Genomic DNA, 14,988 nt, shown 5'->3' with positions numbered 1-14,988 from the left:
TGAAATGACACTTTTTTCCCCTGCTCCTCTTTATTTAACTATAACATGAAAAATTCCCAATGTAACTGCTCTTCAGCACAACCCAGAGCAATGTGAGAACAACTGGCAAGGATACAATCTGTATCACTGGTGATTCTAACAATAACTTTGCAATAGGAGGAATGGTATGAATGTGAGGCTCCCTGGTTCCTCATAAGAAGGGCACACTCCAGTTACTTGTGGGATAATTGAGTTGATAGAAAGGACACATGGGCCCACCTCAAAAGAAGGCAAACTACAAAAGCCATAAATGGGCCACTCATCTGGCCAAGCTGAGGGATAACGGTGCTGCAAACAGTTCAAACAGATTTTAAAAGTTACTATGTGGGAATCAGGAAAAGTATTAAAAAAAAAAATTGATAGCCCTAGAGGTTTTTATGGTGTTCACTGCCCTTGCAGATTCTCTGATGACTAATATGGTCTGAGTGCCAAGAGGTTTTCCCACATTCTCTGCATTCATAGGGCCTTTCCCCTGGTGTGGATTCTCTGATGTTTAGAAAGGTCTGAGCTGTGAGTGAAGCTTTTCCCACACTCACGGCATTCGTAGGGCCTGTCCCCTTTGTGGATTCTCTGATGAGCAGAAAGGGCTGAGCTGTGAGTGAAGCTTTTCCCACACTCACGGCATTCAAAGGGCCTGTCCCCTGTGTGGATTCTCTCATGTGCGATAACGTGTGAGCGCTGACTAAAGCTTTTTCCACACTCACGGCATTCATAGGGCCTTTCCCCCGTGTGGATTCTCTGATGAACAGAAAGGGTTGATCTTTGAGTGAAGGTTTTCCCACACTCACGGCATTTGTAGGGCCTGTCCCCTGTGTGGATTCTCTGATGTTTAGAAAGGGCTGAGCTGCTAGTGAAGGTTTTCCCACACTCACTGCATTCATAGGGCCTCTTCTCTGTGTGGATTCTCTGATGAACAGAAAGGGCTGAGCTGTGAGTGAAGCTTTTCCCACACTCACGGCATTCATAGGGCCTCTTCTCTGTGTGGATTCTCTGATGAACAGAAAGGGCTGAGCTGTGAGTGAAGCTTTTCCCACACTCACGGCATTCAAAGGGCCTCTCCCCTGTGTGGATTCTCTCATGTGCGATAACGTGTGAGCGCTGACTAAAGCTTTTCCCACACTCACGGCATTTGTAGGGCCTTTCCCCCGTGTGGATTCTCTGATGAACAGAAAGGGCTGAGCTGCTAGTGAAGGTTTTCCCACACCCACTGCATTCATAGGCCCTCTCCCCTGTGTGGATTCTCTGATGAACAGGAAGGGTTGATATTTGAGTGAAGGTTTTCCCACACTCACAGCATTCAGAGGGCCAGTCGCCTGTGTGGATTCTCTGATGATTAAGAAGGGCTGAGTAGTCACATAAGTTTTTTCCACACACTGTGCATATATTTGTTCTCTTTCCAATGATGATTTCCTGCTTTGTTGTGGTTTCCTTGAGGTCCTTCTGAGTTCCCTGAGAGGAAATACGTTTACTCATTTTCACCCCCGGCTGGTTTCCTTGTTCTCTTTCTGGTCTGTGCTGAATCTCGCAGGATTTTTCCTCCTCATGACTCCTGGACACATGGCTTTTTGATCTTTGCAATAATGCTCTGTGTTTATCCACTTGCTGAACATTTTTCTGCTGAGAATTCTGCTCCTCTTTCTCACATGCCATTGCATCACCTGCTGTGAAAAAGACAGAAACATCAAACAGGGATGAAAAGTGAAAAGCCAAAACAAACTAAGTGCTGGAGGGAGGTCAAATAAAAATCACAAACTGAACTCCCCCATTCTCTTCCCCAAAACAGGAGAGAGGAGGGGATCAATTTGGCTTTCAAGTCCCATCCAAATTCTCAGGGGGAAGGGAGGAAGCTACTGCCTGGCGTCTGCTAGAATCTACGGGAAGCCATGAGCTATAGTTACCCTGAGGATATGACCCCTGCTGGCAACAATAATGAACTTGAGAGACCTCTCAAGGGCTTGGTAGGGCATCCCAGATGTTTCCTTCAGGCACTTTCACACTCAGAGTTGGTTTAATGTTTCCTCACCTCTGCAGGGAGATCTCAGGGTCTGTTTTCCCTCTGAACCCTGGAGGTCTGAGACCCACGGCTCTTCCCCTTGTTCCAGCTGGGAGATCACATCAGGTTTGGAAAATGGAAACCCTGCTCAGAGGAAAGAAAACAAAGGAGTTCCGTTGATTTCATAAAACCTTCTCATAAAAAACATTCTATTAATTTAACTTTAATACTTAGTGTGACCCGGTGTGCCTGGGCTAGTCCTCACTGAAAATGCCAAGACCAGGGCAGGCTGAAAAAGGGAGAGCAGAGGCTCCCCAAACTGGTGGTTAACACAGAAGTTAAACTCACTGACCAGTCACCAACTGTGCTTCTGATCCCCCACATGGGTTATCAAGAAACTGAAAAAAGAAATCACACGGCCCCCTTTATTGCATCCCTGTTCTCTGGCTCCTAATCAGCACCTAGGTCCAGCCCAGTGAGAGGTTATTTAAAAACTCTGCTCACATAAACAAAGTGTTCTTCTGACCCCAGAGTCAGCCACATTACCAGGTCAGTATAGGTTTGGATCTTACTCAAAATACTACGATGCCAGCCAATCATTGGCATCTAAACTAAAGGTTTATAAGCAAGAAAGCATCTAAACTAAAGATTTATTATGAAAGAAAGAAAGAAAAAGGGAGTTGTTAAATGGGAAAGAAGTCAGACACATTCAGAAATCTATACAGCTGGTTCTTAGCAGTATTGGTGAGTTTCTGGCTTGAAAGGCTCTCTGGTACACATCCACATTATTCAGTCCTTTGTTCAAGCCTTCAGTTTGTAGAGAAGTTGCTCCAGAGGTAGGAAGAGGAATTGAAGACAAAATGGAGATGATGCAGCTGCCCTTTATATTCCTTTTGCCAAGTGGCTTCTAATTCCTGTGTCCCAAACACAAGCTTCACAGCACATGGCATGGAAAAGCCTTGGAGTTCTCAGTACACAGTGTGATACAGCCTGGCCAGAGGGCAGCAGGAGAGGGTTAGAAGGGAGCCTTATTCCCTGTAGAGGGAAGAAAGTTTGCTATAGATTAACTAGAGCACCTGAAGCCAATTAGAGCACCTGCAGTCAGTCACCTGATAAAGACCCTTGCTCCAATCAGACAGGGAAGGAGCTGGAGCAGAAGGATTGGTGTTAGAGCAGAGAACAGTTTGAAGGGAAGCAGAGGAAAGTTTGGAGAAGTGCTGCAGTGGGCTAAGAAGTCCAAGACCCTAGGTAAGGGGCATCTGGCTTGTGTAGAAGGAGGGCAGGAAGCCCCCACAAGCTGAAGGGTGGGAGCGGGAAGTAGCCCAGGGGAAGGAACCATCAGTTCAAGTGGTTCACCACTAACCTCAGGGCCCCTGGGCTGGGACCTGGAGTAGAGGACGGGCCCAGGTCCCTCCTCTCCACTCCCCTCCTCTAGGACACCAGTGGGGTAATTAAAATACCGATTCAGAGGCAAGCAGTGGCGCCCTGAACCTTCCCCAAAGAAGAGAAAGCGCGAGACCCAGCATAACAGTACCGGCAATTTGCCACAGTATTTATAAAAATATAATAATAATATAAAGTGTCTCTCAATTCCATACAGTGTCACTTAATAAACCAGTGAATTCCCAGGACCGGTTCTTCAGGTGTTTGAAGATGCCGAACACCTTGCTTGTGAGGGACTAGAATACCCACATACATGTTGGGAACACACAGACACTGTGCTAGTCTGTTCCCCTATGTTCACTCTTCTAGAAAATTATGATCAATTTTGTTCATGGTATGGGTCAGGGCTGAATCCCCACTCTGTCACTCCGAGTGCAGAAAGTGGGGGCCCAACAGGATTCTACAAATGAATTTGTGCCACTCTAGGCTTGTATCAAACCCTCAAAGATACAGCTTTTCTCTGACCTTGGCTTGGTAAATGCTGCCACCACCCAAAGGCAAAAAAAACCCCAAACCCTTGGACCCAGGAAGGAGCACTTGAGAATTCTTCCCTCTGGGGCACCCTCAAGCCCTTTCACCTCCCCTCTGGGAAGGAGCTGAGAAAGAAAACAAAGGAAATTAGCTGTGGCTACCAGCTAATCAAACAACACACACAAACCTCTTAGGACACCAAAAATCCAATCCTGTTCTTAAAAGAGGTAAATTTTAGTAAAATTGAAAAGGAAAACAATACATCTGGAACTTAGGCTTCTGCTAGATCTTAAAAGAAAATTTTTGTAAGCACCCAAAATAGCTTTCTTGGGGGTTCAGCTTAAAGCTTACAAGCAAACAAAAGCATCTGGGACAGCACCGAGGAGATCCAAAAGCCAAAATAAAAAATAAACCTGATTGTGTCTGTCTAAACATTCCCTATCCAAATCATTTCTTCTAGGTATGGAAGATGAATTTTCATACCTGCTTCAAGCCGTACACAGCATTGCTACTCCATGTCGCCTTCTCCGGAGAACAACAGACAAAGGGAAAGTTACTTTCCCATTTAAAAAAGTTCTAGCCTTTCCATTGGCTCTTTTGGTCAGGTGCCCAATACGGGTTTTTTTTTAAACCGTGTTGGCTTGTTAACTCTTTAGAGGTAAAGCAAGCAGAGAACTCGCACCAACAGGGATTTTACAGCCCACTGGCTGGCTGGGTGTTTATAAAAGGGAGATCCCTCCCCTCCTCTTCATTTATCACTGTAGGGCTTGTGAGGTACCATTTGAAAAGACATAATCTACTGAATATCCTCCTGTTAAACTGTGTAGCAACATTGTATGGAAAGTGATGAGATTTTACGGTATGATATTACTGAAAAAGCTGCAACCCTAACCTTAAGTTCCTCAGAGACAGCAAGGCAAACAGCTGGTCAAATAGCCATTCTCCACCAGGGGGAAGGTGTGAAGTTGACATTTACATTCCATCACAGGGACACTTGAAGCTCGTATCTATGACAGCCTGTCACCATGACTCAGCTGAGAACTGAAGTGGTTTCTAGTACAAAGGACTGAATTATAAAAAGAGGTGAGGAAAATGCATGAGACTCTCTCTCTCTCTCTCTCCCTCTTTTCCCTCTGCTCATGACAAATCCTGAAGAACTGAATGTGGGCGGCAGGGGCAGGTTAGGGGGAGTCCTGGCTGAAAGGAAAACCAGCCTGTCTCAGCAGATGGTGAGAGAAACATTTGTTTTAAATCCCTTTTAGCTTGTTAAGTTAAACATTAGTTTGTGTTTTATCTTTGCGTTTCTTTCATAAACAATTCTGACCTTTATGCCTCATTACTTGTAGTCACTTCAAATCTTTTTTTTCAGTAGTTAATTGTAGGAATGTTACACTTCCTAAGTGCTAAGGGGATTGGAATGCCGCCCCCGGATTTGGAGCAGCTGAAGTGATTCCCACCCACCCCCCACACTTCCGGTCAGGAGGCACATAGATTAAGCGCTGATAAGGTGTGTATTTCTGGAGTACATAGTGCAAAAAGCACCAACCAGGAGAGGGGGCGAGATGTTGGCTTCAGTTTGTACATGCGTATAATAGCATGATTTATATAACCACTTATAATAAATAGACGTGGACAGCCCCGTTGGGGGCGCTCCACGGGAACAGACTGACTGACTCGGCTCCGTCATTACTACAGTTAATAATTTTGTTTCCTTTTTTTATCTAACCAGTGTGTTTGGATTAAAGTGTGTTGGAAACGCCATTTGGAATAACAAGGCTGGTGCATGTCATTTTCCACTGATGAAACAAGCACTGCTTCTTGCTGACAGATGGGTCCAAAGACAAAGACGGAGTCCTGGAGAAGTTGGAAACATAAGCGTGGGGCTCAGTGCAGAACGGGAACAGGAAGGGCAGGGATATTATTGAATGCAGGATCTCAGCAGTACTAGATGTCAGGATAACACATATTGCAGCCCATTGGCAAACATAATCCCAAATATACATAGAAAATGATGGTTGTCTAAATTAGTTATTTCCATTGATTTATACAAGGGCAATAAGATATTCTCTGTATTACTGTCTGTCCCTTTTTAAATAATTCCTAACATCCTGTTTGCTTTTTTGACTTCCGCTGCACACTGCTGGATGTCTTCAGAGAACTATCCACAATGACAAAAAGATCTTTTTCCTGATTAGCCTAATTTTGCCCCCATCATATTGTATGTATAGTTGGGGTTATTTTTTCCAATTTGCATCACTTGACATTTATACACATTTTCCATTTTGTTGCCCAGTCACTTAGTTTTGTGAGATCTTTTTGAAGTTCTTCACAGTTTGCTTTGGTCTGAACTATCTTGAGCAGTTTAGTATTGTGACGTTATTGATATAATCTGGGACCATATAGAACATGGTTGCAACCAAGGTCCTGTAGTGGCACCAAATCTTATGTAAAGGGGGTCATATAAGGTGTCCAAGACCAGGTTATGGGTTGCTGGTTATAATTATGGTGTCTATATGTATGTATCATTTTGCAGTTGAAGTTATGAGTATTGGCTCTATCCTGTCTGTATTTCCAACTTATGCTGTGCTTCTGGAAGGCATCCCAGACAAGTTGGTGTTAGCTCTGCCTAGCCTGCTTGATGGCTCATTAAGGACCATCAACTATTCAACTGACCCATTGAGAGAAGGCAGATACGCCTTGTAACTCAGCAAAGTATGCAGGGACTTGCCCATGTGACTCCAGACTCCATTTTGCTGTCATTTTCCACAGTAAGAACAAAGAAGTGTTCTTACACCTGGAAAAGCCTATAAAAGGTTGATGCCTCATCTCCATCTTGTTTTCAATCCTGCTTCTTACCGCTGGAGGAACTTTGCTACAAACTGAAGCTCTGAACAAAGGACTGACTGACCCATCCCAGAGGAGGATGTACTCCAGAGACTTGATTTGAACCTGCAGTTTACTCCATCACTGCTACAAGCCTGAACTAAGAACTTTACCATTACTGCATGTAATTGATTCCATTTAACCAATTCTAGCTCTCATCTCTATCTTTTTCCTTTTATGAATAAACCTTTAGATTTTAGATTCTAAAGGATTGGCAACAGCATGATTTGTGGGTAAGATCTGATGTGTATATTGACCTGGGTCTGGGGCTTGATTCTTTGGGATCAAGAGAACCTTTCTTTTATTGGGGTGTTGGTTTTCATAACCATTCATCCCCAGGATGAGTGCACTGGTGGTGATACTGGAAGACTGGAGTGTCTAAGGGAATTGCTTGTGTGACGTGGTTAACCAGTGGGGTGAAACCAAAGTCCTCTTTGTCTGACTGGTTTGCCTTGCCTTAGAGGTGGAAAAATCCCAGCCTTGGGCTGTAACTGCCCTGTTTTAAGCGATTTGTCACTCTCAGTTGGGTCCCACCAGAACCGCATCGTCCCAAGTATCATCTGCAAACTTTGCCACCTCACTGTTTACCCCTTTCTCCAGATCATTTATGAATACGTTGAATAGGATTGGTCCTAGGACTGACCCTTGGGGAACACCACTAGTTACTCTTCTCCATTCTGAAAATTTACCATTTATTCCTACCCTTTGTTCCCTGTCTTTTAACCAGTTCTCTATCCATGAAAAGATCTTCCCTCTTATCCCATGATAACATAATTTATGTAAGAGCCTTTGGTGAGGGACCTTGTCAAAGGCTTTCTGGAAATCTAAATACACTATGTCCACTGGATCCCCCTTGTCCACATGTTTGTTGACACCTTCAAAGAACTCTAATAGATTAGTAAGGCATGATTTCCCTTTACAGAAACCATATTGACTTTTGCTCAACAATTTTTGTTCTTCTATGTGCCTGACAATTTTATTCCTTTACTATTGTTTCAACTAATTTGTCTGGTAAGATGTTAGACTTACCAGTCTGCAACTGCCAGGATCGCCTCTAGAGCCCTTTTTAAATATTGGCGTTACATTAGCAATCTTCCAGTCATTGGGTACAGAAGACGATTTAAAGACAGGTTACAAACCATAGCTAATAGTTCCCCAATTTCACATTTGAGTTCCTTCAGAACCCTTGGTAAATACCATCTGGTCCCGGTGACTTGTTACAGTTAAGTTTATCAAGTAGTTCCAAAACCTGCTCTATTGACATTTCAATCTGTGGCAATTTCTCAGATTTGTCAACCACAAAAGGTTTGGGAATCTCACCAACATCCTCAGCCATGAAGACTGAAGCAAAGAATCCATTTAGTTTCTCTGCAATGACTTTCTCGTCTTTAAGGGCTCCTTTTGTATCTCAATCGTCCAGTGGCCTCACTGGTTGTTTAGCAGGCTTCCTGCTTTTGATGTACTTAAACATTTTGTTATTACCTTTTGAGTTTTTGGCTAGCCCCTTCTTCAAACTCCTCTTTGGCTTTTCTTATTACATTTTTACACTTAATTTGGTAGCGTTTATGCTCCTTTCTATGTACCTCACTAGGATTTGACTTCCACTTTTTAAAAGATGCCTTTTTATCTCTCACTGCTTCTTTTACATGGTCGTTAAGCCACGGTGGCTCTTTTTTAGTTCTTTTGCTGTGTTTTAATTTGGGGTATATATTTAAGTTGGGCCTCTCATATTGTGTTTTTGAAAAGTGTCCATGCAGCTTGCAGGGATTTCACTCTAGTCATTGTACCTTTTAATTTCTGTTTAACTAACCCCCTCATTTTTGCATAGTTCCCCTTCCTGAAATTAAATGCCAGTGTTGAGCTGTTCTTCCCACCACAGGAATGTTAAATGTTGTTATATTATGGTCACTATTTCCAAGTGGTCCTGTTACAGTTAGCCCTTGGACTAGATCCTGCGCTCCACTCAGGACTAAATCGAGAGTTGCTTCTCCCATTGCGGGTTCTTACCACCAGCTGCTCCAAGAAACAGTCATTTAAAGGATCCAGAAATTTTGTCTCTGCATTTTGTCCTGAGGTGACATGTACCCAGTCAATATGGGGATAATTGAAATCTCCCACTATTATGGAGTTCTTTATTTTGATAGCCTCTCTAATCTCCCTTCGCATTTCATCCTCACTATCACGGTCTTTGACAGGTGGTCGATAACAGATCCCTATTGTTATATTCTTACTAGAGCATGGAATTACTATCCATAAAGATTCTATGGAACATGTGGTTTCATTTAAGATTTTTACTTCATTTGAGTTTACATTTTCTTTAACATACAGTGCCACTCCCCTCCCCACCCCCCGAGTATGACCTGCTCTGTCCTTCCGATATATTTTGTACCGTGGAATGGTTGTGTCCCATTGATTGTCCTCACTCCACCAGGTTTCTGTGATGCCTATTATGTCAATATCCTCCTTTAACACGAGGCACTCTAATTCACCCATCTTATTATTTAGACTTCTGGCATTTGTGTACAAGCACTTTAAAAACTTGTCACTGTTTATTTGTCTGCCCTTTTCTGATGTGTCAGATTCTTGTGTGTGTGTGTGAATGCTTCTCGTCTGATCTGGCCCCTACTTTATCCTCTTCCAGCCTCTCTTCCTGACTAGAACTAGAAAATCTCTATCACTAGTCTCTCCTCTAAGACAAGTCTCTGTCCGATCCACGAGCTCCTCTGCAGCCATTGGCTTTCCCCCATCTCTTAGTTTAAAAACTGCTCTGCAACCTTTTTAATGTTAAGTGCCAGCAGTCTGGTTCCACGTTGGTTTAGGTGGAGCCCATCCTTCCAGTATAGGCTCCCCCATCCCCAAAGTTTCCCCAGTTCCTAATCAATCTAAACGCCTCCTCTCTACACCATCATCTCATCCACGCATTGAGACTCTGAAGCTCTGCCTGCCTACCTGGCCCTGCGCGTGGAACTGGAAGCATTTCTGAGAATGCCACCATAGAGGTCCCAGATTTCAGCCTCTTTCCTTGCAGACTAAATTTGGCCTCCAGGACGTCTCACCTACCGGTCCTTATGTCACTGGTGCCTACATGTACCACGACCACCGGCTCCTCCCCAGCACTACACATAAATCTATCTAGATGCCTCGAGAAATCAGCAACCTTTGTACCAAGCAGGCAAGTCACCATACGGTTCTCCCGGTCATCACAAACCCAGCTATCCTTGTTTCTAATGATCAAATCTCCCATTACTAACAGCTGCCTTTTCTTAATGCCTGGGGTTCTCTCCCCGGAGAGGTAACCTCAGTGCAAGAGGTTACCCCAACACCATCTGGGAGGAGGGTCCCAACTATGGGAAGGTTTCCCTCTGCTCCCATTGACAGCTCTCCTTCCCTGGGCCTTTCATCCTCCTCAATAGCGCAGTGGCTGTCTGACCGGAGGTGGGAGAAATCTACAGTGTCCCGGAAAGCCTCATCAACATACTTCTCTGCCCCCCTTAGCGTCTCCAGTTCCACCACCCTGGCCTCCAAAGCCTCCACGCGGTCTCTGAGGGCCAGGAGCTCCTTGCACCGAATGCACACGTAAGCCACCCGCCCACAGGGCAGGTAATCATACATGCTACATTGAAAGCAATAAACAGGATAGCCCCCACTCTGCTGCTGGGCTTCTGCCTGCATTCTCTCTTACAGCCACCTAGGTTAACAACAGGGGTTTTGTTTCAATCAAGAAGTTTGTATTATAGCTTAAATGTTTTAAAGAATGGCAAGAGTACCTCCCCCCTTCCCACTCCCCTTCCAAACTCCCTCACGAAACTCCCCGTTAGCAGCCCTGTTTGAAAAGCTCCCTGGTCACCTGCTCACTGCTTTACAAAGCACTCCCCTATCATATACCCCCCCTGCCCCCAGCCCCTGCTTGAGCCACTCAGGGTAGGGGGCTGGGAGCACCCCCAGTACCCCAGCCCACCCTCCCAGCCCCTCCTCACACCCCATGCTCTGACTCCTGCACCCCCCACACATCCTCACCCGCACCTGGGCACCAAATGGGACCTCTTGCACAAACACCCCACATTGCCATCTGCACCCCTCACACCAAATGGGAGCTGCCCCAGGTAAGCACTTCACACCCCAACCTCCTGCCCCAACCCTGAGCCCCCTCCTGCATCCTAAAACCTGGCCAGACCCTGCACTCCAACATTTTTAATTTTTAATAAACGGCTCTTATCCAAAGCACTTAAAAATAGTTAGCTAACGGTACAAACAATATATGGAAAGATCATTACGTGGTGCACCAACACTCTCAGTGATTTTCAAGTGGTCTGTGGAAAAATCGGTTAGACGACAAAAACAATCAATGTACCTCACTTTATTTTCATTTACTTCCTATTACTTATAGGAGGAGGAGGAAGGAAAAAAAGAATGAAAAATGGGGGTGTGAGGGAAATGAGAGAATGTTCTTTTTCTTGCCTATGTCCCAAGGAGGGACCCCTAAAATGAAGCTGAGCACAGGGCCCCACTCACACTAAATCCGCCACTGAGCTTCCTTCTCTGGATACCCCCAGCCAGCAGTCAAGGACGCACGGAGTGTCTGTGTGATAAGTGACCATGGATCAGCAGCTCTGACTCCAGCTGCCTGCTTGTTACACCCCAAGCATTATTGTGGTCTGGGTGGAGAAAGCTCAGGGTTTGAGAGGTCAGGGGTAGGAAGCTTCCTAACCCTGTTTTACTTGAGCAAACAGGAGATATTTGACACTGTGTGATACTGCTCCTGTGCTCTGTTCCCAAAGCGTTCGCAGCACGGGAGGGTCTGTGGCAGTGTGTGTGTGTGTCACTGGCATATCGGGGTGATGCTGCAACAGGACAGAGTAGAGGTGGCATTGTGGGGCTGGCGTGAACCATCTCTCTTCTTTTCCCCTTCCAAGAATAGAGGGGAGAGGAACCCTTACCCAGCGAGGTCACATTCTCATAGTTCTGCTGCATGACATCCCTGTAGAGGGCTCTCTGAGCCGGGTCCAGCAGAGCCCACTCTTCGCTGGTGAAATACACAGCCACCTCCTCGAAGGTCACCGGCCCCTAAAAGAGTGAGAGTCTAACATTCAGTACCTGCTGCCCCACTCACAGCCCCCCTATACATGGGGGACAGGAGCCAAACAGAAACTCTGGGTGGATTGCAGTCAGCGTCCCACCCCCACCCTGCTCAGAGCATCCAGGAAACACCAGGGGAGGGACGGCGAGAGCCCCTCCTCTCTCCCAGCAGACCCATCACACACCTACTATCCACTGACTGATTCAGGAGATGGAGCCCCTAGCAGGGTCCAGGGAGAGCTCGCTGGCAGGGAGCCCAACAACCTCCCCATTCTGAAGAGCTGGATGTGAAGGGAGGGGAAGCTCCCCTAAGCCTCACTGGTGGGTGCCCACTTCATATCTCACAGCAGCCGCTGGTTAATCAGGTCGGGCTCCAGCACTATGAGTCTGGTCAGTTTTCCCAGCCCCATGCAGCTGGGTTATTTTCTGCTCCACAAACTAGAGCATTTCCACCGCCGAACCTCCTTGGGCTGTTCCTAGAATCTAGGCCACATATTAAATAACTCCCAGCAGGTTTAGCACACCCCTGTCCTCCTCCCTTTCTCCACCCTGTGCATTTCCTGCAAACCAGACTGCAACCTCCAAACCAGCCTGTGCAAACCTTCCCATCTCCCACGCATTTGCTGTCCCTCTCCCGCCCTGGAGGAACCCACCAGCAACCCCCTGATAATACCTACCTGAACTGGCTCCTCTGCAGCCATTTCTCTCCCCTGTCCAACGAGAGGACGGGATGAACTGGAGCGAAACATGGACGTTATTCTGCAGCCTGGCAGGGCGAGAAGGGCATTTGTGAAGGTTTCAGAACAGGCTTTAATTCATTTCACAGCATGATTCCCCCAAGCCCTTTCCCTGCAGACAGGCACCCTAGAGTCTGCCATGCTGAGAAAGGCTTGATCTCTTTGTTCAGTGTAGACCTGGCCCCTCCTGCCAGGCTAAGCCCACAGTGACATTTTTAACCTCCCTCCTCCCTCCCCTCACCCCGTAACAAAGTCTCTGAACACAAGGCTAGAAAAAAGCAGAACCAAAGGAGTCACTGTGGAGGATCCCCTCAGACACTGACCGCACGGCAGCCACACCCCAGCAGGAGGGATATGGAGTCAGGAACTGGATTGTCCTCTGTCTGATTCTCATCTTTTCCACAGGAAAGTGACTCTATCCAGGGTGCAGTAATACATCTGTCTGGGCAGATTAGAGATCTGGAAATCTCTCTCCAAACTCTTCTCTCCCACAGCCCCTTTCAGTCTCTCTTTCTCCTTCTAGCTCCTTTTCCCCTCTCCCTGCCCATCTGGTAGGAAAGTCCCATTCCTGGGTAGTTTGCTCCCCCATGGCTGGATTTGCTCCTGCAATTGTTAATTGGATGAGAAATGAGGGGGGTCTGTTTGTGTGGAGTCATTTTAAGGCCAGACCCCAGCACTTTCCCTGAGGTCTTTCAGTTACCTGGAGACTCTGGCTCAGAATTTAGTATTAACAGGGCCCAGGGCTGCCCTAGGGGGCTAGGACCAGCTGGAGAAAGTCATCCCCTGGGCCGGGCAGAGAAGCAGCTTTAATTCAGGTCACTTCCCAGCACAGAACCCCACTGGGGGAGCAGCAGCTGCTAAGCCTGGTCTCCCCGATCACAATGGAGGCTGCAGCGTCTGACCCAGGAAGCTGAACCCCAGTATCCTGAGCAGAGAGGGACAGAGCGTTTGAGCAGCTTCCCTCCTTTAGCTCTCTGGGGAGAGCAGCTAATGAAAGCCGCTCCTCACAGGGAGAATTGCTGATCTCATTTGCCCCACTGTCCATCCGGAGTCACTCCTTGTGTTTCCATACAGTGACTCTGGATTAACATTGGTCTCAATGAAACCAGATTTCAGAAAGAATGAGTCCAGAACACTGTGGAAGAGACCATCGTGTGGCAGTGCTGACCCCCTTCCCACCTCCCTCACCCCCCAGATCTAGGACAAGGACTGGGGGGCACAATTTTCCAAATGGAACTGAAAGTTCCTGCAGTTTTCCAAAGAGGAGAAAAGCAAAATCTGTGATTTCACACTAACAGTGACTGATAAGTGGATAGAAAGTTATCACAGTGACAGGGCATGTGACTGGGGAATGCCAGGCAGTGCTTGGAGCCAGGACTCTGACACAAGTTGATCAGAGAGAAGGATCATGGTTAGTAGCAGCCCCCAGACACTGCCCAGTACCCAGAGTCCAGACCCGACAGCCAGGGGCAACAGACACCCCCTAGCCAGGGTCCCACCAGATATTCCCTGGGACGCAGCTCCCAGAATCCCTGGCCAGGGACCCCAGATACCCCTGATATTCCCTGGGACGCAGCTCCCAGAATCCCTGGCCAGGGACCCCAGATACCCCTCAAACCCCACGGGCCAGGGAAGCCCCACCAGACCATGACTGTCAGGTTGGGAATCCCAAAGGGTTCCCCCCACCAAGTGCCCCCAGCAGCCAGGGACAACCCGCCAGGAACTCAGTCCCTCACTGCCTGCCTAGGACACCCCCCTGATTTCCAGCAGGATCTGCCATGTCGTTTGTCTGGGACCCCCTCCTCTGCCCTGATGCTTTTCAGTGGGACCCTTCACTTTGCTTGCCTGGCATCCCCTGAGCTAGTGCCAGAGCTCCGCTCCCTCCCCCCCACCCCTGTGCACTGGGCACGGCAGCGATCCCAGGAGTCTGCGGGGGAAGCCCAGACAGAGCCCCTGGCACAGCACCAGGCTCCTTCTAACCCCCTGCCCCACCCTCAAGAGATGCCCAACCCCACTGTTCTGCAGCCAGCAGCGACACCCACCTCCAGGACCCAAAGCCTCAGGGCTGGGCACATCAGAACCAACCCCCCCAAACCTCCAGAACCCACCAATTTGATTAGGGTCCCACCTGCCCAGTCACCTAAACAACTCCCACTACCACAACACCCCTTCAGCTCCAGCTGAAATCTCCCCACACAGACACCCCTTCCCCCAGTGCAACACTGTTACCTCACAGTGCCTGAGAAGTGGATAGAAAGTGACCACCGCCCCCTGCTGGCCAGTCCCACAGGCAGAGGGAGCCCCGGGGGATCTCTCTTGAACAGGAGAATGGAAGGCCTGGAGGGA

General features: G+C 47.3%; 1 pseudogene; it reads right to left on the bottom strand.

The window, feature by feature from the left end:
• LOC120381419 overlaps positions 1-14,988 on the bottom strand; it is a 304,954-nt pseudogene that overhangs the window by 203,687 nt on the left and 86,279 nt on the right.

Source organism: Mauremys reevesii, linkage group 14, assembly GCF_016161935.1.
Source record: "Mauremys reevesii isolate NIE-2019 linkage group 14, ASM1616193v1, whole genome shotgun sequence".
Classification (NCBI taxonomy): Eukaryota; Metazoa; Chordata; order Testudines; family Geoemydidae; genus Mauremys; species Mauremys reevesii.
This window is presented reverse-complemented; position numbering and strand designations above follow the sequence as displayed.